The sequence below is a fragment of the Triticum aestivum genome, chromosome 4B (assembly GCF_018294505.1).
Source record: "Triticum aestivum cultivar Chinese Spring chromosome 4B, IWGSC CS RefSeq v2.1, whole genome shotgun sequence".
Lineage (NCBI taxonomy): Eukaryota > Viridiplantae > Streptophyta > Magnoliopsida > Poales > Poaceae > Triticum > Triticum aestivum.
Window position 1 is genome coordinate 124,878,969 of NC_057804.1, and position 22,141 is coordinate 124,901,109.

Consider the following 22,141-nt stretch of genomic DNA (forward strand, 5'->3'; position numbering starts at 1 on the left):
AATTTGAACATAAATGAAGTTTATAGTGTCCCCTTGAGGTAAAGTCAGAGGTATGTACCTCAGTTCACCGAGCCATTATAAAATATATGAAATTCTAAAAAAGGCAAAACTTTCATATTTTTTCTGTGTTAATGATAGAGATCATGCCTAAAAAATTTCAGGTTATTTGGAGGTGGTGAGAAAAATCACCTTTGTACAAGAACTGGCTTAAGTGCGACCAAATGGTCCCTCCGTAATGTGGTGATTTTTTGACCAACTCTAAATCACCTCAAATTTTGCGCACATGATCTCTTACACAAACATAGCTAGGTTTTGAAGGTTTTATATTTTTTGATTTTTTTGAATTTATACTGCCATGTAGAATGACTATTCAAAACATCAGACTATACCTTAAGGGGCCATTGTAAACTACATTTTTCTACTTTCTTTCATAGACATCTTGGGCACATGTATTTTACCATGTAAAAAATTGGGGTAATTTGGAGGTGGTGAAAAAAAATCACATTTGTACAAAAACTGGCTTAAGTGAGACCAAATGGTCCCTCCGTAATGTGGTGATTTTTTCGACCTCCTCTAAATCACCTCAAATTTTGCACACATGATCTATTACAAAAACATAGCTAGGTTTTGAAGGTTTTACATTTTTTTTGAATCTATACTGCCCTCTAGAATGACTGTTCAAAACATCAAACTATACCTTAAGGGGGCATTGTAAACTACATTTTTTTAACTTTCTTTCATAGTCATGTTGGGAACATGTATTTGACCATGTAAAACAAACTTGGGGTAATTTGGAGGTGGTGGAAAAAACCACCTTTGTACAAAACTGGCTTAAGTGAGACCAATTGGTCCCTCAATAATGTGGTGATTTTCTCGACCTTCTCTAAATCACCTAAAATTTTGCAGACATGATCTCTTACACAAACATAGGTAGGTTCTGAAGGTTTGACATTTTTCTGAATTTATACTGCCCTATAGAATGACTGTTCAAAACATCGGACTATACCTTAAAGGGGCATTGTAAACTTCATTTTTTTGAAATGTCTTTCATAACCATGTTTGTCACACGTATGTGACCATGTAAAACAAATTTGGTCTAATTTGGAGATGGTCCAAAAATTGAGTGCAATATTTCAAATTTTGTCATATTTCAAAATTTTCAATTTTAGTTTAAAATTGTAAATTCAATGATGCACATTTATGAAAACCTCAACTCCATGTAATTAAGTTTGTAACCTATGTAAAATGAAGGAAATAAGCCCTAGAGGCAATAATAAAGTTGTTATTTTATATTTCCTTATTCATGATAAATTTTTATTATTCATGCTAGAATTGTATTGATCGGAAACTTAAATACATGTTTGAATACATAAGGAAAACCGTGTCCCTAGTATGCCTCTACTAGACTAGCTCGTTGATCAAAGATGGTTAACGTTTCCTAACCATAGACATGTGTTGTCATTTGATAATAGGATCACATCATTAGGAGAATGATGTGATGGACGAGACTCACTCAGGGAGTTCTGGATTAAGGGGTCCTCGGACAGACGGACTATGTACTTTGGCCGGACTGTTGGACTATGAAGATACAAGATTGAAGACTTCGTCACATGTCCGGATGGGACTCTCCTTGGCGTGGAAGGCAAGCTTGGAAATACGGATATGTAGATCTCGTCCCTTGTAACCGACTCTGTGTAACCCTAGCCCCCTCCGGTGTCTATATAAACCGGATGGTTTAGTACGTAGGACAACAACAATCATAATCATAGGCTAGCTTCTAGGGTTTAGCCTACATGATCTCGTGGTAGATCAACTCTTGTAATACTCATATCACCAAGATCAATCAAGCAGGAAGTAGGGTATTACCTCCATTGAGAGGGCCCAAACCTAGAGGGCCCAAACCTGGGTAAACATCATGTCCCCCACCTCCTGTTACCATCCGCCTTAGACGCACAGTTCGGGACCCCCTACCCGAGATCTGCCAGTTTTGACACCGACATTGGTGCTTTCATTGAGAGTTCCACTGTGCCGTCACCATAAGGGCTTGATGGCTCCTTCGATCATCGACAATGATGCGATCCATGGTGAGGTTTTCCTCCCCGGACAGATCTTCGTGTTCGGCGGCTTTGTACTACGGGCCAACTCGCTTGGCCATCTAGAGCAGATCGAAAGCTACGCCCCTGGCCGTCAGGTCAGGTTTGGAAGCTTAAACTATACTGCCGACTTCCACGGAGACTTGATCTTCGACGGATTCGAGCCCTTGTTAGGTGTGCCGCACATTCACGACGAGCATGAATTAGCTCTGCCGTCGGACAGTGTTCGGGAGATCACACCTGCGGCTGCTCCGGCCCTCGATGTGGAGCAGATTGCGCCGACCGAGGACGGGTGGATGGACCCCGCCTCGGAGGACACACACTTAGTGGCGATAGAGCCGAATACTGACTTCACCTCGTATGAGACCTGTGTTGCCGGATCCTTGGATTCATCCCCGGCCACGGGCTCCGAACCGCCTACGTCCGTGCCTATCGAATCTGATTGGGCACCGATCATGGAGTTTTCCTCCGCGGATATCTTTCAGCACTCGCCTTTGGGCGATGTGCTAAATTCATTAAGGTCTCTCTCCTTGCCAGGAGACCCTTGGCCGAACTATGTCCGGCTCGAACGAGAAGCGGACGAGGAAGAAATTTGTTCCCCACCCACCACCCACTTAATAGCCACTGTCGACGACTTAACCGACATGCTCGATTTCGACTCCGAAGACATTGATGGTATGGATGATGATGCAGGAGAGGAACAGGAACCACCGCCCATAGGGCGCTGGACAACCACCTCATCATATGATATATACATGGTGGACACACCCAACGAAAACAACAATGAGGAATGGTAGGATGCAGCGAAGGATAATTCCCTCGAGAAGCAATCAAAGCGACGATGTAGGCGCCGCCCTAAATCCCGCCTCAACAGCGATAACAGCGCAAGAAAGAATAATACCCCGGTCGACTCCAGAGAAAACGACCACATCGACCCAGCGATAGAGCAGGATGAGCCAGCGGACGACGAACACAGTATGGAGTCGCTGTCCGATCACGGCGACGCCGAGCGTCATGCTAATCAACCTGTCTCTGGAGAGGAGAACAGTCCGGACGACGATGCACACATCATCCCGGAAAGGCGCTTAGAGCAAGAGAACCTCCATAAAAGGCTTACCACCACCGCGAGGAGTCTGAATAAGCAGAATCAAAGGCTTAAGGCCGCGCAAAATACACTCAACAGTAGATGGAACAAAGTGCTCGACACTGCAGAAAAGTACGGTGGCAGTCGCCACACGAAGAGCTATCCAAAAGCGCAAGCTGCTGCCTGAATTCGATGACGAGGCTTTAGAGCCCGCACAACCGAAAAATAAAATGGCCAATCAGCCGGATCGACCACCCCGTGGCCGCGATAGGGCGGCTAACGATGTCGGTATGACCAGGTCCATCTACGGATCTAGGAAGCGCGCTCCGGCACAGAATCAAAACTGAACACTACAACCATCAGAACGTCATGACACGTCCAAGTACAGGGGCGCCGCGCACCCCCTATGCTTCACTGATGAGGTGTTGGATCACGAATTCACAGAGGGATTCAAACCCGTGAACATAAAGGCGTACGACGGAACAACAGACCCTGGGGTCTGGATTGAGGACTTTATCCTTCATATCCATATGGCTCGTGGAGATGATCTCCACGCCATCCAATACTTGCCCCTCAAGTTGAAAGGACCAGCTCGGCATTGGCTGAAGAGCCTCCCCGAAAACTCAATTGGAAGTTGGGAAGAGCTTGAGGAATAGACAGATTATGTCTCGGTATTGTTCGCAAGGAATTTGAAAAGATTGACTCATGGCACCTCCGACAAACCTGCAAATCACACCAACAGAGAATGCTGGGTTTTCAAGCAGGCCGGTAAGCTAAACGCCGAACACAAGGGGAGGGAGACACCAAGTGAAGACGAGGATGAGCCTCGCCAGCAAAATACTAGGGGACAGAAAAAGTTCCCACCAGAGGTCAAAACAGTGAACATGGTTCACGTGACGAAGAGGAGGAGCAAACACGCACTCCGAGACGTATGCGCCGTAGAGCCTGTCACCCCAAGTTCAACCCTTGGTCGACCTGCCCGATCACTTTTGATCGCAGGGATAGTCCGACCAATGTCTGGCACAGAGGATCGGCTGCCTTGGTGCTAAACCCAATAATCAACGGATACCATCTCACCCGAGTCCTTATGGATGGCGGCAGTAGTCTTAATTTGATATATCAGGACACGGTCCGCAAAATGGGGATAGACCCAACGAGAATTATCCAAAGCTATACTACCTTTAAAGGAGTAATACCAGGCCCAGAAGCCCGCTGCACGGGCTCTCTCGTACTAGAGGTTGTATTTGGTTCTCCCGACAACTTCTGAAGTGAAAAGTTAACCTTTGACATCGCTCCATTCCGAAGTGGCTATCAAGCACTACTCAGAAGAACGGCCTTCGCTCGTTTTAATGCAGTATCGCGTTATGCTTATCTTAAGCTCAAGATACCCGGTCCACGCGGCATCATCATAGTTAGCAAAAACGTTGAGCGTTCCTTACGCGCGGAAGAATGTGCGGCGGCTTTAGCAGCCGAACACTAAATGGCCTCTTCAACTAGCATAAACGATCGGTCGTCAAGACCGCGGACACGGCTAGACGAGTCCAGCGCACCACCTGCTGTAACAACTTAGATAAAACTGAGATTGGGTTGATGAATATACCCCCGTAGATGGTGCTAGGGGCTTCCCGCATGTAAAAAAGGCTACAGTTCGGCTCGACCTTATTTTAAATTTTAATGGTTTATTGAGAATAACCAATTTTCACACGACAAATTTCACCTAAGTTCTTCTCCTTTGACAGATGATAATCGTGCTACACCCTTCCAGGATACGGCACAACGAAGACACAGGCGCAGACGTGCAGCAGGGCCCCGCTCAAAGGTTTCTTTTTAGATTAAGACCCTGTGTAAACCTTTCTTACTGTCTCTTGTTGCTTCACACCCTCCGGGTACTCAACACAACCGAGAGGGATGCTGGCGTTATTGGCATTTTGCCACGTCAGACTAATGCATTTACCTGGAAATTAAGGATTCAAGGGCGTTACTCAGCCCGGTATATGTTGTAAAGACCGAATACCTTAGGGAGTGTTCGGCGTCGCGAGTTTGGCCTTATATGCATCAGCTCCGAATCATGTCTTTGGTCAAATGTTGGGTTTGCCCGGCTCCCGTGTTTTGCTACCTTACGTTCCACTCTATCGGCTAAGGTGGCACCAGGAGAACTACTGCGATTGTGCCCTGGTTCATCCGGACGAGCACCTCAGTAGAGAAAGCCGAAAACTGATTGTCATGATAAAGCGCGAGACGGGTCAACCACTCGATGACCCAGCAGAATCCTTGCGATTCCTCCGCATTAACGAAGGACTGTTTCCCGGTCATGTATGTACGCGCACCGTATTCGGATAGACGTATAAGTACCAGGGGCTATATAGTAGCCCCACCGTCAAACTCCTATGGCTAAGTGAAAGTGTTAAAGCAATATAGTCCGATTACCTTGTTCGCCGCGCTATCACCTCCTTAATGGACGAAGACGTTGGATCCAGTGTGAATACGCGCTTTTCCGAATACCCTCACATTATATGTGTGGGGGCTGAAGCCGACGACTGCCAACTTTCAGGTTATATACATACGTAAATGGCCGCACGGGAGGCATCATAATACTTTCAGGCAAAAGTATAAACACAACCTTTATAATCATAATAGCATTGTTTTTATAATTGGGATACATGTCACTAGAACATGATCCTCTTCGAGCACTGGGCCTCTATTAAATGGGCGCCTTCTAGGACTTCTTCAAAATAGTGCTCGGCCGATACCTGGCCTACGGCCGAACTCTGGGTTGCAATGGCGGTGGCCTCCATCTCTGCCCAGTATGTCTTAACACGGGCAAGAGACATCCGCGCACCCTCTATGCACGCCGACCTCTTTGCAGCATCGATATGCGGCACATCACCAAGGAATCGTTGCACTAAACCAAAATAACTGTTCGGCCTTGGTCCTTCCGGCCAAAGATGATCCACAACAGACCTCATGGAAAGCCCGGACAACCTATGGAGCTCGGCCCACTCGTCCATTTGCTCATTTAACAGCAGCGGACGCACTAGAGCATTGAACTGCGACCAGAACAACTTTTCCACTTCGTGATCTTTTTTATCTTTGAAAAACTCGGTCGCATCAGCAGCACTTGCAGCCAAATCCAAGTACGCGTCTGCAGAACTCCATAATTGATCCAGAAGGGCATACTTAGGATCTCCGAACTTCGTCTGCAACAAAAAGGGCTTCCCAGCCGTGATATCTCCGGCTTGACGTAGCTCCTCCTTCGTCGTTCTGATTTTAGAGCGGGCTTCCTTGGCTGCTACCATGGCTTTCTCCAGGTCCGCCGTCTTCGTTTGGCTTTCCTTTTCAAGTAGCTCATAATGGTCGGTGACATCTTTCAACTCAACGGCCATCTTGGCTATTTTCTCTTTGCTCTGGCAATGCGCAGCCTGTTCGTCTCTTAACTCTTCGACCGCCTTTAGGGCGGACGCATCACCTCTCCTGGCTTGTTCCTTGGCTCGGGCAAGTTCCGCCCGAAGGGTATCCATGGCGGCGGCTCCATCTGCAGTCACATCATATTATAGATACTAGCATCATGCTCCTCTTAATGTATGTTGATCGCCGGAGAATACATACCCTGTGCCTCGTCAAGCCGCTTGTCTACAAGCACGATGTCGGCATCTGCCACATCAAGTTGCCGCCTCAGTTCGGCAAATTCGCCAGTCCGGCCAGCCACCGGACCCTCAGCCGCCTGCACAAGAAAGCAGCATGATTATTACCTGGGACTATGATCCTCTGTTTGCCGCCTTTTGGACAGCAACTAGAGTCTCAGGGGCTACTATCTGCATAGGGCACACCTAGTGTGTGCGGTACCGTCAAATATATATATATTACTTTGCGTACCTCAAAGCCTCTTAGCAGGCTCATAAAAGCTTCATGCAACACACTTTCAGCATATGAAATCCTCTCAACCACCATACCCATTAAGGTACGATGCACCTCTGAGATAGCCGCTTGCTCCAGAAGACTCATCAGTGTGTCCGGTCGTGCGCCGGACATTCCCGGACTCTTTTTGTGGCTCTCCTTAGGAGCCGAATACTCTAGACTTTGGGTAGCCGAAGGGTTACCTTCTGGCCTTGGCGGATCAGGAGAAATCCTCCGTGACGACACCTCTGGGTCGCCCGCCTCATGAGGCGGGGAGGCACGGGGAGGCGTTTCGCTCTCCATCATCTCCGGAAGAAGATCCCCCGAAGACGAACTCTGTTGAGAAGGGCTATGATCCGAACGGCAAGACATACGCCTCGGTTATTATCCTTAGAGATGAAATAGTATATATTTACTATAAAGTACTTTTGTTTACTTACAGCTTGGTGGAGGGCTGAGCCCCTTGCGGGAACTGTGCGGTAAGGATGCCCTCCAAGGCAGGGCCCCCTGGCGAAGGTTTCTTCCCTTGTTTGGAAACTCTTGTTTCCAAGTCTTCAGAGGCGGTCCTTTTCCTTCCTTGGGGAGAAGGAATTTCAAATTCTTCTCCCCGGTTACCCTCCTTCGCGGAAACACTAATTCCCCGGTTTGGATGAATAATGCGTGAGGCCCGCTTTCGGCTTCTTCATTCCTCCCTTTATCTTCCCCTGATGGCACTTGATAAGGCGCGAGCTCAAGCATCCTGGCTAGTACAGGATCCGGCGAGCCTTTAGGAAGTGGGGCCGAACACCTGATCATCTTCGCCTTTTTTATCTAGTCCTGGTCAAAGAGTAATTTTTCAGAATGATGTTGTGATAAACTAAAAGACAACATGTTCGGCCGCGGAATTACTTACTTGGGTGTCTGGACGACTGCAGTTTAGACCCGCATCCTCGGTGGTGTCCGGACACTTTATTCGTGATTCGAAGAACAATCCATACATCTCTTCGGGCATCGCGCCAAAGAATTGCTGAATAGTTCGCGGTCCTTCCGGGTTGAACTCCCACATACGGAGAGTTTGACGTTGGCATGGCAGGACTCGACGAACTAGCATGACTTGCATTACCTTGACAAGGTTGACATCTCCCTTGAGGAGATCTCGGATGCGGCTCTGCAATGTCGGCACATCATTAGCTGACCCCCAGTCCAGCCCCTTGTTGAGCCATGACGCCAATTGTGGCGGAGGGCCCGGACGGAAGGCGGGGGCAGCTACCCACTTAGCACTTCAGGGAGCGGTGACGTAAAACCACTCCCGCTGCCATAACTTGGGTGTCACCGGGAAGGAACCCTTTGGCCATGGAGCATCAGCGCCTTTGCTTATTATGGCACCTCCGCACTCTGCGTGTCGCCCCTTGATCATCTTTGGCTTCATATTGAAGGTCTTGAGCCATAAGCCGAAGTGTGGGATGATGCGGAGGAAGGCTTCACACGCGACAATGAACGACGAGATGTGAAGGATAGAATCCGGAGCCAGATCATGGAAATCGAGCCCGTAGTAGAACATAAGCCCTCTAACGAAGGGATCAAGACCAAAGCCTAGCCCTCGGAGGAAGTGAGAAACAAATACGACACTCTCGTTGGATTCGGGAGTGGGGATGACCTGCCCTTGAGCAGGCAGCCTGTGCGAGATTTTGGCGGTCAGATACTTGGCTTCTCGGAGCTTCTTGATGTCCTCCTTTGTGACAGAGGAGGCCATCCACCGGCCTTGAAGGTTGGATCCGGACATGATTGAAGGTCCGAAGAGCTTAGCCTGAACCTTGAGTGTTGGAATTCAAGGTGGGGGAAGGGAAGGATCGAGCGTGAGAAGAAAAGGACAGGCCTTGGCCCCTTTATAAAGAGGGTGAATATCAAGCATCCTCCGCATGGCCGTTTGGAACTTGCCTAAAATCAAGGAGTCATACCAGCAGGCACGATTGGGTTACCCACACCCGTATTGATGAGAATCCCGTGAAAAGAGGGACACGATCTCTGCTTCGACGGGACGTGCCAATAAAACCGCCTCGCAACACGTGTAGTGGCAGGCTCAGAAAAACGGTTCGTTATGATCAGACCACGGCAGAACATCACGTTATGAAAAGCTGTCAGCATATTAGATTTGTGGAAATATTATTCTCTCTACCGTGGTATGTGGAATTTGTTTTGCAGAGCCGGACACGATCCTTGTGTTCAAAATATTCTATGGAGTATTCGGAGGAGGAACCCGCCTTGCAATGCCGAAGACAATCTGCGCGCCGGACTCATCGTCATTGAAGCCTGGTTCAGGGGCTACTGAGGGAGTCCTGGATTAAGGGGTCCTCGGACAGCCGGACTATGTACTTTGGCCGGACTGTTGGACTATGAAGATACAAGATTGAAGACTTCGTCCCGTGTCCGGATGGGACTCTCCTTGGCGTGGAAGGCAATCTTGGCAATACAGATATGTAGATCTCCTCCATTGTAACCGACTCTGTGTAACCCTAGCCCCCTCCGGTGTCTATATAAACCATAGGGTTTAGTCCGTAGGACAACAACAATCATAATCATAGGCTAGCTTCTAGGGTTTAGCCTACACGATCTCGTGGTAGATCAACTCTTGTAATACTCATATCATCAAGATCAATCAAGCAGGAAGTAGGGTATTACCTCCATCGAGAGGGCCCGAACCTGGGTAAACATCATGTCCCCCGCCTCCTGTTACCATCCGCATTAGACGCACAGTTCGGGACCCCCTACCTGAGATCCGCTGGTTTTGACACCGACACCCACCCGTTAGCTTAGCATAATGATCGTTCAGTTTATTGCTATTGCTTTCTTCGTGTCAAATACATATTCCTTCGACTATGAGATTATGCAACTTCCGGATACCGGAGGAATACCTTGTGTGCTATCAAACGTCACAACGTAACTGGGTGATCATAAAGATGCTCTATAGGTATCTCCGAAGGTGTTTGTTAAGTTGGCATAGATCAAGATTAGGATTTGTCACTCCGAGTTTCGGAGAGGTATCTCTGGGCCCTCTCGGTAATACACATCATAAGCTTGCAAGCAAATGACTAAGGAGTTAGTTACGGGGTGATGTATGACGGAACAAGTAAAGAGATTTGCCGGTAACGAGATTGAACTAGGTATAGAGATACCGAAGATCGAATCTCGGGCAAGTAACATATAGATGAACAAAGGGAGTTACGTATATTGTCATAACGGTTTGACCGATAAAGATCTTCGTAGAATATGTAGGAGCCAATATGGGCATCCAGGTTCCGCTATTGGTTATTGACCGGAGAGGTATCTCGGTCATGCCTACATAGTTCTCGAACAAGTAGGGTCCGCACGCTTAACATTCATTGACGATATAGGGTTATATGAGTTATATGATTTGGTGACCTGTAACATCCCAAAATTTTGAATTTTGGAATGTTAATTATTTAAATAGGAACAATTAAAAACTTTCTTGTTTTGATTGATGTTAGTCAAATTTGACTAGTATTTGAGACTTTTGGAATATTTAAATGAATAATAAACGAGAGGGAATAAAGGACTTTCCCATTTATTCATTTGGTTCTTATTTTGGGTTTGAGAATATTCAGAATATTTCCAATTTTAATAAGAGAGAGGATGACAGGACTTCCTCAAAGAATACTATTGGTGAATAATGAAATATTCTCCCATTTGGATTTTTTTGAATATTTGAAACAAATTCTAACTCAAAAATAAATTATATGAGAGAAGGAACTATGACTCCTTCAATGTTAAAATGAATTGGATGTGTTTTAAATGATATTTTCATTTTCTCTGGAGTTGAAAAATATTTTATAGAACATTTTATAAGTGGCATGTAAAGTTTAAGAAAAATATTATATGTATTTTTTATAAGTATTTTGAGATGGAAAAATGTTCACTATGCTGTATGTGACTATATTTGTTTTTGCTGATTTCCTGGTATTTTATAAAATGATTTGGATCATCTTTGGTGCTAAAATCATTTCTGTACCTAAAATAAATCGATAGGAAATACAAAACCTATACCTACCCCGCCCGAGCAACATACCCCTATTCTTCTGTTTTTTCTCTCATCACACCTCTCTGCCACTGACCGCTAGGGCCCCCTTGTCATCTCCTTCGGGGCATCGTGTTCTTCCTGGACTCGGGAGCCCGATCCAACCTGCCCTTGATTCACTCCATCCCTGACTCCTTCTCGTAACCGAGTACACTGGGAGACTCGTCTTGATCCCCTCGTCCGATTCCCGCAATCGCTGCCCGAGACCCACCCAAATTTCGTGCTCGCCGACCTCGAGAAGAACCGCCGCAGATCTTAACTCCGGCGAGTGAATCGGCCATCTCCGGTGATCCCCTCAACTATCTGATCTCTGACTCTTCATATACACGCTGTTGCTCCACTCCTTGTCCCTTTTGTTTCTCCTGGAACAGCCAAGCCGAAGCTCCTGGACAGCCGCCGTTCATGTCACCGCCGTCGCGCACAGAGGAAACCCCGCCGCCGTTCGACCTCACCACTACCTCCGCCGCTTGAAGCTGCACCCATCCGCCCCTTCATCTTCGCCGGAGAGCCACCGGAGGAGCGGCGCAGCCTACGCCCGAAGCCGGCGTCGTTTTCCCCCTGCTGCTGGTGAGCACACACGCACAGAAAGCCCCTTGCAGCCAATCATAGTGCGACACGTCACCACATGCTACAGTAGGCTCAGTTCAAAAGCATGTTTTGGACAGATTTTCACAAACTTTTCGTTTAGCTATATCTTTTAATCCATATACCCGATTTAGGTGATTATTTTTCCTATGTACTCGCAATGAAGAGAAGAATATAGCAGAACCAAATTTTCACACCTTTTGCACTATTCAAATTTGAATTTGTTTGAATTTGAATTCAACCATCCGGAGGTCATATCTTTCAAACTATTGTCCAAATTAATTGATCCCTTTTGTGTACGAACCTTCGTATCATATACTTGCTAAAAATATTTTGTACACTTATATTCAAATACTTTTTGACCTGTTTGAATTTAAATTTAATTCAAACCTCATTTCGCTATAACTTGCGTTGTAGTGTTCCTATTCCATCAATTCTTTTTGCAAGTGAGTTCTTATATGTCCTATGCAATCATTCAAACAATATTTATGTCGTTTCCAGATATTTTGATCTTTTTATATACTATCTCCACTATAATCTTATATGCCAACAGTTCATCATCTGCTAGCTCTTTTGAGTTGATCCTTCTACCTTCACGTTCTAGCACATATAGACCCTATATTATATGTTAAGCCAATATATTTTGTTGTTGCCGAATAACCTTGCCATATTTGTTTTGTTGTTCTTTGGTTCTTATATATGGCATGATTGTTTATTTGGATTCTTTCATTTGCGATAGATTGCTCGGAGCGTGATGAATAGAGTTATCAGGAATTGTGAGTGCGACGTCCTTCATCTAACGTACCAGGCAAGTTGCACCTTGAGCATCCTTCATCCTATTATTTTTCTATGCATGTAGTTATATATATCACATTACTATATTATGCATGTGTAGGAAGATTATGGTAGCATGTTATTGCTATTGAGATGCAGTTAATATGGCCTTATTGTAGAACATGGTAGTGTATTCTTGCTATGCTTTGTAGACGGGGATTGGTTCATGTATTCATCGAGATTATATGAGGACTATATATATAATATAACTTGAGTAAAAACATAATATATAATTCACCTCTAGACGGACAGGGTTGCATCATGGTTTCTTGTTCCTTTTTCTAAGGACATGGACCATGGCTAAGTGCGCCCGAACGGTATTGCTCGGTGGTTTCAAGAACATCATGGTTTATACCCTCTGAATGTAAGTGGGTGCCGTCCAGGCCCAAAAAGATCACACAGACTTAGTGATTAGTAGCTTCCATGTATAGCCACTGGCTAATATGGGCTCTGGCTTAGTTGATCAGTTGTGGAGACCTTACCCGGATGTGCCAGCAGATGTAGTTATGATAGTTGGGATGGGCCTCCTCTGGGACTAGGCGACTGCTTCTGAAAGACTTTGTCTCAATCTTCGGGTTGAGTCCAGTGGGTAAGTGTACAGACCTCTGCAGAGTGTATAAACTAATCATGATTAGCCGTGTCCCCGGTTATGGACAAATTTGAGCGACTATGCCATTACAGTTGTTGGATGATCTTGACCGATGATACAGTTAATAAAACTTGATGTGAAACTTAATAATGGGGATAGGTTGGAATTGGATCGCCCAATTCAACCATATGTATTTAATTTTAGCAAGACATAAATAAAATTTGACTATTATATTATGTAGTTATCAGGGAAAAATTAGCTTTCTGCAAAACAACCACTACATTATCCTCTTGATATACCTTGCATATAGATGTAGGTCTGTTATTGTCACATCCCTAGTATGGTAGTGCTCTAGGCTAGCTTTTGCATCCATGCATCATGTCTAATTTTTATATGGAACTTGAAATGGGGATGACAAACCCTAGCACCAAATGGAATGCAATTAGGATCAAAATAAAAATATTTTCAATGAACCCAAAATGCCCTTAAAAAATGTTCATTATTTATGGAAAAAGGTTAAAACCTTTACCAGAGGTCATGCACATTTTTCCAAGGCATTTATGGTCTTTGAATTAACTCATATTGTATTTTATTTGGAGCTATTAATTCCTATAAAATATTTGGTAGCTCCAAATATTCTGAAACATTTTGTGGAGCTTTGGAATAATCCATATTGCTTCTATAATAAATCTCAAAAGCTACAAAAATATTTGGTTAGCAAACCAAATACAAAACAATTACAGAAATAGAACAAAGAAATGGAAGAGAGAGAGAGAGGAAACCTTACCGTGCAGCCCACCACTGTAGTGGCCTACTGGCCAAAGCCAGCCCGGCCCACTGGCCGTGCCATTCACCACCAACCTCTCGCCAGAAGGACGAGAGGCGCGAGGCCGCCGCGCGCCGGCACGCGCCCGAGCCACCTCCTACTTCCGCCTACGCTGGGGGCTGGCTGGAGACGCCACGCAACCCCCCGACCGCTCTGGCCTATCCACTCCTCCTCTCTGCTCCTCTGTCTCTCTTGCACGCAACCAACGAACGCCATCGCCACCGCGCTCGCTGCCACCGCGGCCACAGCCATCCCCGAACCTCTCCGACACAACCCCGAGCTCCGAAACGACGTCGTCGTCCTCCCCGCCGAGCCACACGACGTCGAACGCCCTGGGGCGCCCTCATCGACGCCATCTTCGTCCTCTGCACCGACGGCCGCCGTTGACCGATTCATCGTCACCGAGCCGCCCCCAAGCATGCTGAGCTTCTCAACGACCTCCCAGTGAGCTCCGCCGCATTTCCCCTCTCTTTCCCGCATCTTTCCCGTCCTCTAGCCGTCGCGTTCATCGAGACCGAGAACCACCACCGCCCGAGCTTGTCGCCGGCGTAGCTCCGGCGACCATTTGGTCATGCCAGTGCGTCCAAACGCTTCGCGGCAACACGTAGAGCCTCGCGGGAGCTTTATTTCGTCCTTTTGCACGCCGTAGCCTCGAGCCCGAGCTCGCTCGAGCTCCGGCAGCCGCTGTGGTCGTCGCCGGTGACGCTATAGGCTATTCTAGGCCCGGAGACCACCACCATCCGCCGCGCCGCGCCGCCAGTGTCCTAGAGCTGCCTCCAGCGCATCCAACCGTGCTTTGTGGAGCTTTTCCGAAGCCCGCGACCGCCGCTGACCTCGCCCTCGGCTTAACGCCGGCAGGTTTGATCCTATTGAACGAGTTAACCCCAGGTGGGCCCAGTTTGACCCCTCTGGGTCTATGACAAATGGGACCCGCCTGCTAATTAAGTTAGGATTAGGACTAACTAAACACTAGTGAGACTAATGACACTGACACATGGGTCCCACTGGTCAGGTTTGACCTGGCCGACCAGTTGACCTGCTGACCGCAGGCTTATGTCATGCTGACGCAATAAGTTATTTTCTGGATTTAATTTAATTCAGAAAATTCCAGAAAATGCCCAAAACTTCTAAAATTCATAGAAAATTATCTATAACTCCAAATAAGATAAGTTATATATGAAAAATTATCAGAAAAATTCAATCTATCCATCTGTACTGGTTTCATGCATGTTAGAACACTTTAACCTTACTGTTTAGGTGAAACAAGTTAATGCACTAATATGACTTCATGATATGGGTTTGCATTTGAATCTTTGGTTCAAATGGACTCCTTCCAATCTGTTCTAGCTTAAATTAGCCCAAAACACATTCATATTGACATGTCATAGCATGCATCATATTGTGCATTGCATTGATTGTGTTTCTTTCTCTGTTGCCGGTATTTGTCCCCTCTCAGTAGACGTTGCCTCGACGCCGTGATCGATGACACCGATGAAGAACTATATTATCTTCAGAAGTTCCAGGCAAGCAAAACCCCTTGTTCATTCCGATACAACCCCACCCTCTCTCTCCTGCTCTCTTTTACTGCATTAGGACAACAACGATTCATCTGTTACTTGCTACGGTAATTGACCCCCTTATTCTCTGCATGACCTGTCATTGCCACAGTAAATAGATGAAACCCACTAGCATGAGTAGGAGTTGTTTGAGCCCTGATGTGCCTACTCATTCATGTTTGTTTGTCGTGCCTGCTATTGCTTAGAGTTGTGTCAGGTCTGATTCATCGGGGGTGAATCGGAGGTGTGTAAACGTGTCCTACTGTGTGTGAGCTAAGTGTGTGAACACGATTTGGTAAAGGTAGCAGTGAGAGGCCATGTAGGAGTACATGGTGGGTTGTCTCATTAAAGCCGTCCTCAGGAACTGAGTTCTATGTTTGTGATCCATGAAACAGTTACTACCACACATTGGGATCCTTAATTGACTCTCTTGGCTTCTTAATCACCCTTGTCCTCTGTCCAGGAGTTGCAAGTAGTTTCTGGTGTTTATAGTATGCTAGGGGCCGTGCGCAGCGCTGGCCGAGGGGTGGGCTGTGTTGCGGTAGGCGCGTGGTCGGGCATGCCGGGCGCCCATTTGGTGTCTTGGAACCCTGTACACATCGTTCGGGGCCGTATGTGGAAACCTCGGCCGGACTCCCTACGGATGGAACCTGAATAGGCGATAAACCTGGACTAGACACTTGAGTGTTTAGGTAGGCCGTGGCCGACACCCTCGCTGGGCTTCCGCTTGAAGGTTGCCGAGTACATGTCGTGTAAATGACGATAAGTGGTGAGAGCGTGTGTGAAGAAGTACACCCCTGCAGGGTTAACATCATCTATTCGAATAGCCGTGTCCGCGGTAAAGGACTTCTGGGTTGCCCATAACAATTCATAGACAAGTGAAAGTGGATACTCTAAAACTCCCAAGATAAGCGTGAGTGCTATGGATGGCCTTCTCGTGGGGAGACGGGAGCGGATCCACAGTGGTGTATTGATATGGTGAATATGTGGACTTGTGTGCGCCACCTCAAAAGAGTTACTTGCAGTCGCAGTTCAGGATAGCCACCGAGTCAAAGCTGGCCTGCTGCAGTTAAACTCCACCACCCCTTTTTTGAAACCAATGCATATGTAGCTAGTTCTGATGTAAGTCTTGCTGGGTACATTTGTACTCACATTTGCCTATTTTATGTTTTTGCAGAGAGACGTTTTTGCAGAGAGACGTCAGTCTTGCTAGTAGTTCTGTGTGGACTTCGACGATTAGCTTGTTACCTCAGCTACGATCTTGTGCCCTCAGCAGGATCTAGTGGATAGCCAGGCTTCTCAAGACTTTTTCATTTATAGATGTCTGTACTCAAACATCTTAAGCTTCCGCATGTGCTTGTTGCTTGTATGCTCTGAATGTTGGGTCATGAGACCCATGTTTGTAATATCTTGGCTCCCCGGAGCCTAAAGAATAAATACTTTGAGTCGTAGAGTTATGTTCTGATGCCATGTTGTATTTACACATATCGAGCATATTGTGTGTATGATTGAAATGCTTGGTATGTGTGGGATCCGACAATCTAGTTGTTTATCCTTGGCAGCCTCTCATATGGGGAAATGTAGTCTAGTGCTTCCTGAGCCATAGTAGTCCGCTACAGCCCGGTTCACCGGAGTCCTGCTAGCCCAGCACCACTGCTCAGGACATTTGACTGGTCGGCATGTGTTTCACTTCGTTCCTGTGTCTGTCCCTTCGGGGAAATGTCACGCGGTGACATCCGGAGTCCTGCCTAGCCTGCTACAGCCCGGGTTCCTGGAGTCCTGTTAGGCTAGTGCTACAGCCTGGATTCACACGCTGCTGACCGACATGCTCGAAGTTGATTCATGTATGCCTGTCCCCATGGGTTAGTGTCGCTTTGGGTTCACGACTAGCCATGTCAGCCCGGATTCTCTGTCATATGGATGCTGGCGACACTATCATATACGTGAGCCAAAAGGCGCAAACGGTCCCGGGCCATGGTAAGGCGACACCCATGGGATTACCGTGCGTGAGGCCGCAAAGTGATATGAGGTGTTACCAGCTGGGTCGATGTGACTTGGAATCGGGGTCCTGACAGCGTTGGTATCAGAGCCTGACTGCCTGTAGGATTACCAAGCCAAACTGGTCGAAGTTGAGTCTAGAAATGCTTTAGTTATATAAGGGAATTGATTGTGGAAGGGAACGTAAGGCTCTTTTTACTCCTTTACCTTATGCCCTTCTGATCTGAGTCATCCTCTTCCTTTCTACGGGGATTAAGAACTAGGCCTTCTCATCTATCTATCAGGATGACGAGTTACTATGATAGAGACTTATAGGATTGATGGATTTAAGCCCCAGTTCAGTTACTACTACTTCCGTGTGTTCACAGTTGCTCTCGAAACATTGATATTGTGATGTTGAGTGGTTATGCCACCATTTTTGCAGGATGTCTCAAATCGTTTTGAGCATTTACAGCCGTTATGTTGTCTGAGTCATCCCAGGTCTCTAAATAGTCTGATGCATTTGCAAATCCTTTCTTTCCGTTCCCGATGTCCTTTTGGTCAAAATAAGCACACTAACCGGTCAGTTGAGGTACTCTATTGCCTCGACATGTATGTTGGAGTTAGTATTATGACCCTAGGTGTCTTCGAGAACCACTCAGTAATCTAGCAATGTTTTGTGTTCCCAGTGTGATGATTCTGGCCCCATTCTCGAAAGCATCCCGTGATGCCATTTAGTAGTAGGTATTCTATTCCTGGGTACCTGAACCCGAGGTTCACCCTACCTACTTCATGTTGATAGTGTTTGCTCGTTCCTTTAGGTTATTAGTAACCTTTGCATTAGTCCTCGAGGTCCGTGGTATTTCCTTCTTCCAAATACCATGAACCATTATGGCAGAAGTTCCTCATTGAACCAAAAAAAATCACAACCAGAGTGCTCTTGATGAGTTCTCCATTCTACATTGTGAATCTGCTAGTCCTTCTTCTGCATGGGTTATCCGGAAGAAATATGTTGAACTTGTTCGACATACTAATCCATGCGTCCACAACTCAAAAATTATATGTTCCTTGAGTTGTCCCCCTTTAATTGTATTCCGACCTTAGCCTATCAGTTGATAGTCAAGAGTATGTGTGCATTCGTGTTTAACGGTGCCTTTTATTCTTGTGGTCTGTCAAGCGATTCTATTCCGGAATGACTAGGAGAAACAAACTCCAGTGCCTCATCCATATCTAGGATTGGGTCAAAGCAATTGTATTCCGCAGATTAAGAATGCTAATCCAGCTTCTAGTCTATTCCACCTTGGAGTGTCACCCTCTTTCATGTCAAGAATGACGTGAGAACTATACAATCTCTTATGAATTCTTGATATAGTGATACTTTCGCGATCATTATTCATTTCTTGGTCTCCGTGTTGGTTGTAACCGGAATGCCGACGGGTGAACCGTGATGTGTGGAATCAATACCCCTAGCAACCCCGTTGCTTGGTAGTTAATGGGCGATAATATCATTCTTAGCGTGTTGGTTATTGAATCACTATTCTAGGATTGACCGTGCTACCTAGTCCTTATTTCTGGTGCACTCTTTGATCAACGAGTTAGGATTTTGTCAAACCCTTGCTATGTTGATCATATCGTCTTGCCCTGAAAAGCAAGATTGTTCTCGAGCTTAGTAACATATCGGTGGTTTGTGATTTTCCGATTATCTTCTCGGAAGCATCACCAGGTTGTCCCCTGACTGTTATGTTGAGCTCGTGGTCAAGTTGGTTTCTTGTAACCACCCTTCTCCAAGAATCTGTGTGGAATACCCTGAGCTAGTTGGTTAAGCTAAACAACAACTTGGAGAGTTGGAAGATAAAAGCTTACCTGACCTAGTTCATCTCTAAGGGATATCTTTGGTGTGTGTGTTGAAGAAAGATGATATCTCCATCGATTGGTCCTCGTGATCAGTTGTTGGATCTATTGTCTTGTCAAAACTTTGACTTGAGTATGGGCTATCGTCAAGTTAAATCAGAACCAATGATGTTCGTAATGTTGTCTTACTCGTGGTTGATCCCTTGAGCATACACCATTACATCTTTTGGTCTGACCAATACTATCACCGTGCTCACATGATGGTGGAAGTCCAGTGATATGGAAATTCCGATGAGTTGCTATTGAGCCCATCAACAGCATCTTGTCTCCTCCTTGATTCATGTTGAACATCAAGCTAGTGTTGGAAACTTTTATAAGCATTGTCTTCATGTCCCGTTCATGAAGCATATGTTGGATGAAAGGAGTGACTTCCTCTAATTCACGTGCATTTGATGAAAGTTGCCGCCGTGAATTTGAGAAAGCTTGTTTTTGCTTCCTTCAGAACCATCCCAAGTCAGTCATGCATATGTGCAAAGTATTCTATGGTTTGAAGACTTGCAACCTTCAGCCCATATGTATTTCCTAGCACACCAAGCCACTGATTGATTTGTTCAAGGATAATAGGTTCTAAGTGCTAGTCCTGAAGGTACCAGACGGATTTGTACCAGATTCCGTTATCCTCGATGATGGTTCCCCACCTGAACTCGGTAGCGTTTTATTATAAGACTACTACATGGTCATGCTTGTCTGGGACAGTGTGTTCACATATATGTAGCAGAATGAGCTCTTGTTTTGGAGCTTGCTATCTTAGTTCATTCCCGAGAATCTCGCAACTCCATCTCGTCGGTTTGTGTTGCTAATTTTCTTTTCCAGACATGCTCTCTGGAATATTCTGTTCCCAACCAGATCTGAATCTCAGGCAGATATGATGGTTGGAACTTTTCCAAGATCTATGATATAGGTCCCGACAAGGTTGATGCTCTGGCCGACACACCTAGCCGGAAGATCTATTATCGTAGTATCTTGACCAAGCAATTTGATCATTCTCTCCATGAGGATTTCGTGCAGCTTATTCTAGAAGTTGTTCCTTATGGATCCTTTGTCTTCCCGAAGTCCGACCTATACTTGATGGCCACGTTAATGCTTTATGTATGACTGTGGTATGTAGAACATCAAGGAGAACATTAGAAGCGGAGTGCTAAATGTCTCTCGGTCGATCATCCAGATTTCGTTCCCTTGGCCTCGCTAAGGTGAAATATGAGAAAGTGTTATCTTCCTTTGCATCTGCATTGTCCATCACTATTCATCATGGTAGTAAGATGTGTTGCCAGGATCCTCGGCACGGATGTTGGTAAGACCTTGATGAGTATGGAAATGCTCAAGCTCTTGAGAGCACACTCAGTCACTAGGTTATATCCTCGATATCAATTGGGATGTGCCTCCCATTTGCCGAGTTGTTCTATAACCATAGTTTCCTTTCCGAACTGAGTATGCCATTTCCCTGAACCCCTTCAAATGATCATCGTGAATTGCTCGATCTCTGAGGAGATCGTTTCCTGTGGAATATCCTTTCGTCGTCATTGAGTTGAGTGAAGATCTCGAGAGCAAGATATCAAGATCAACATGAAGCAAGGAATCAACGTTCTTATGAAGTGCAACCTGGATTGTGATAGTTTGTGTCCCCTCTATCTTCTTACCTCACGTCATGAATCTCGGGACGAGATTCTTGTTTAGTGGGGGTGAGTTGTCACATCCCTAGTATGGTAGTGCTCTAGGCTAGCTTTTGCATCCATGCATCATGTCTAATTTTTATATGGAATTTGAAATCTGGATGACAAACCCTAGCACCAAATGGAATGCAATTAGGATCAAAATAAAAATATTTTCAATGAACCCAAAATGCCCTTCAAAAATGTTCATTATTTATGTAAAAAGGTTAAAACCTTTACCAGAGGTCATGCACATTTTTCCAAGGCATTTATGCTCTCTGAATTAACTCATATTGTATTTGATTTGGAGCTATTAATTCCTATAAAATATTTGGTAGCTCCAAATATTCTGAAACATTTTGTGGAGCTTTAGAATAATCCATATTGCTTCTACAATAAATCTCAGAAGCTACAAAAATATTTGGTTAGCAAACCAAATACAAAACAATTACAGAAATAGAACAAAGAAATGGAAGAGAGAGAGAGAGAGAGAGAGAGAGAGAGGAAACCTTACCGTGCAACCCACCACTGTAGCGGCCTACTGGCCAAAGCCAGCCCGGCCCACTGGCCGTGCCATTCACCACCAACCTCTCGCCAGAAGGACGAGAGGCGCGAGGCCGCCGCTCGCCGGCACGCGCCCGAGCCACACTAGTGCAGAACCGGGCAATAGCACCGGTTCGTAAGGCCCTTTAGTGTCGGTTCCATAACCGGCACTAAAGTGTGGACACTAAACCCCCCCTCCTTTAGTACCGGTTCAGCACGAACTGGTGCTAAAGGGCAACCACGTGGCACGAGCCAGCTCCGGGGGCCTGGAGCCCTTTAGTACCGGTTGGTAAGACCAATCGGTACTATAAGGTTTGGGGGGTTTTTAGTTTTATGATTTCTTTTTCATTTAATTTTGTGTTTCCATTTTAATTCTTTTTTGTTTGCTGGTATTTTACGATACTACACATTGTCCACGTTATGCATATATATATATATATATATATATAGAATTTCTAGTAGAACCAATCATGCATATATATATCATCAATGTCTCACAAACCACCATATTAATTAATTCACACATAC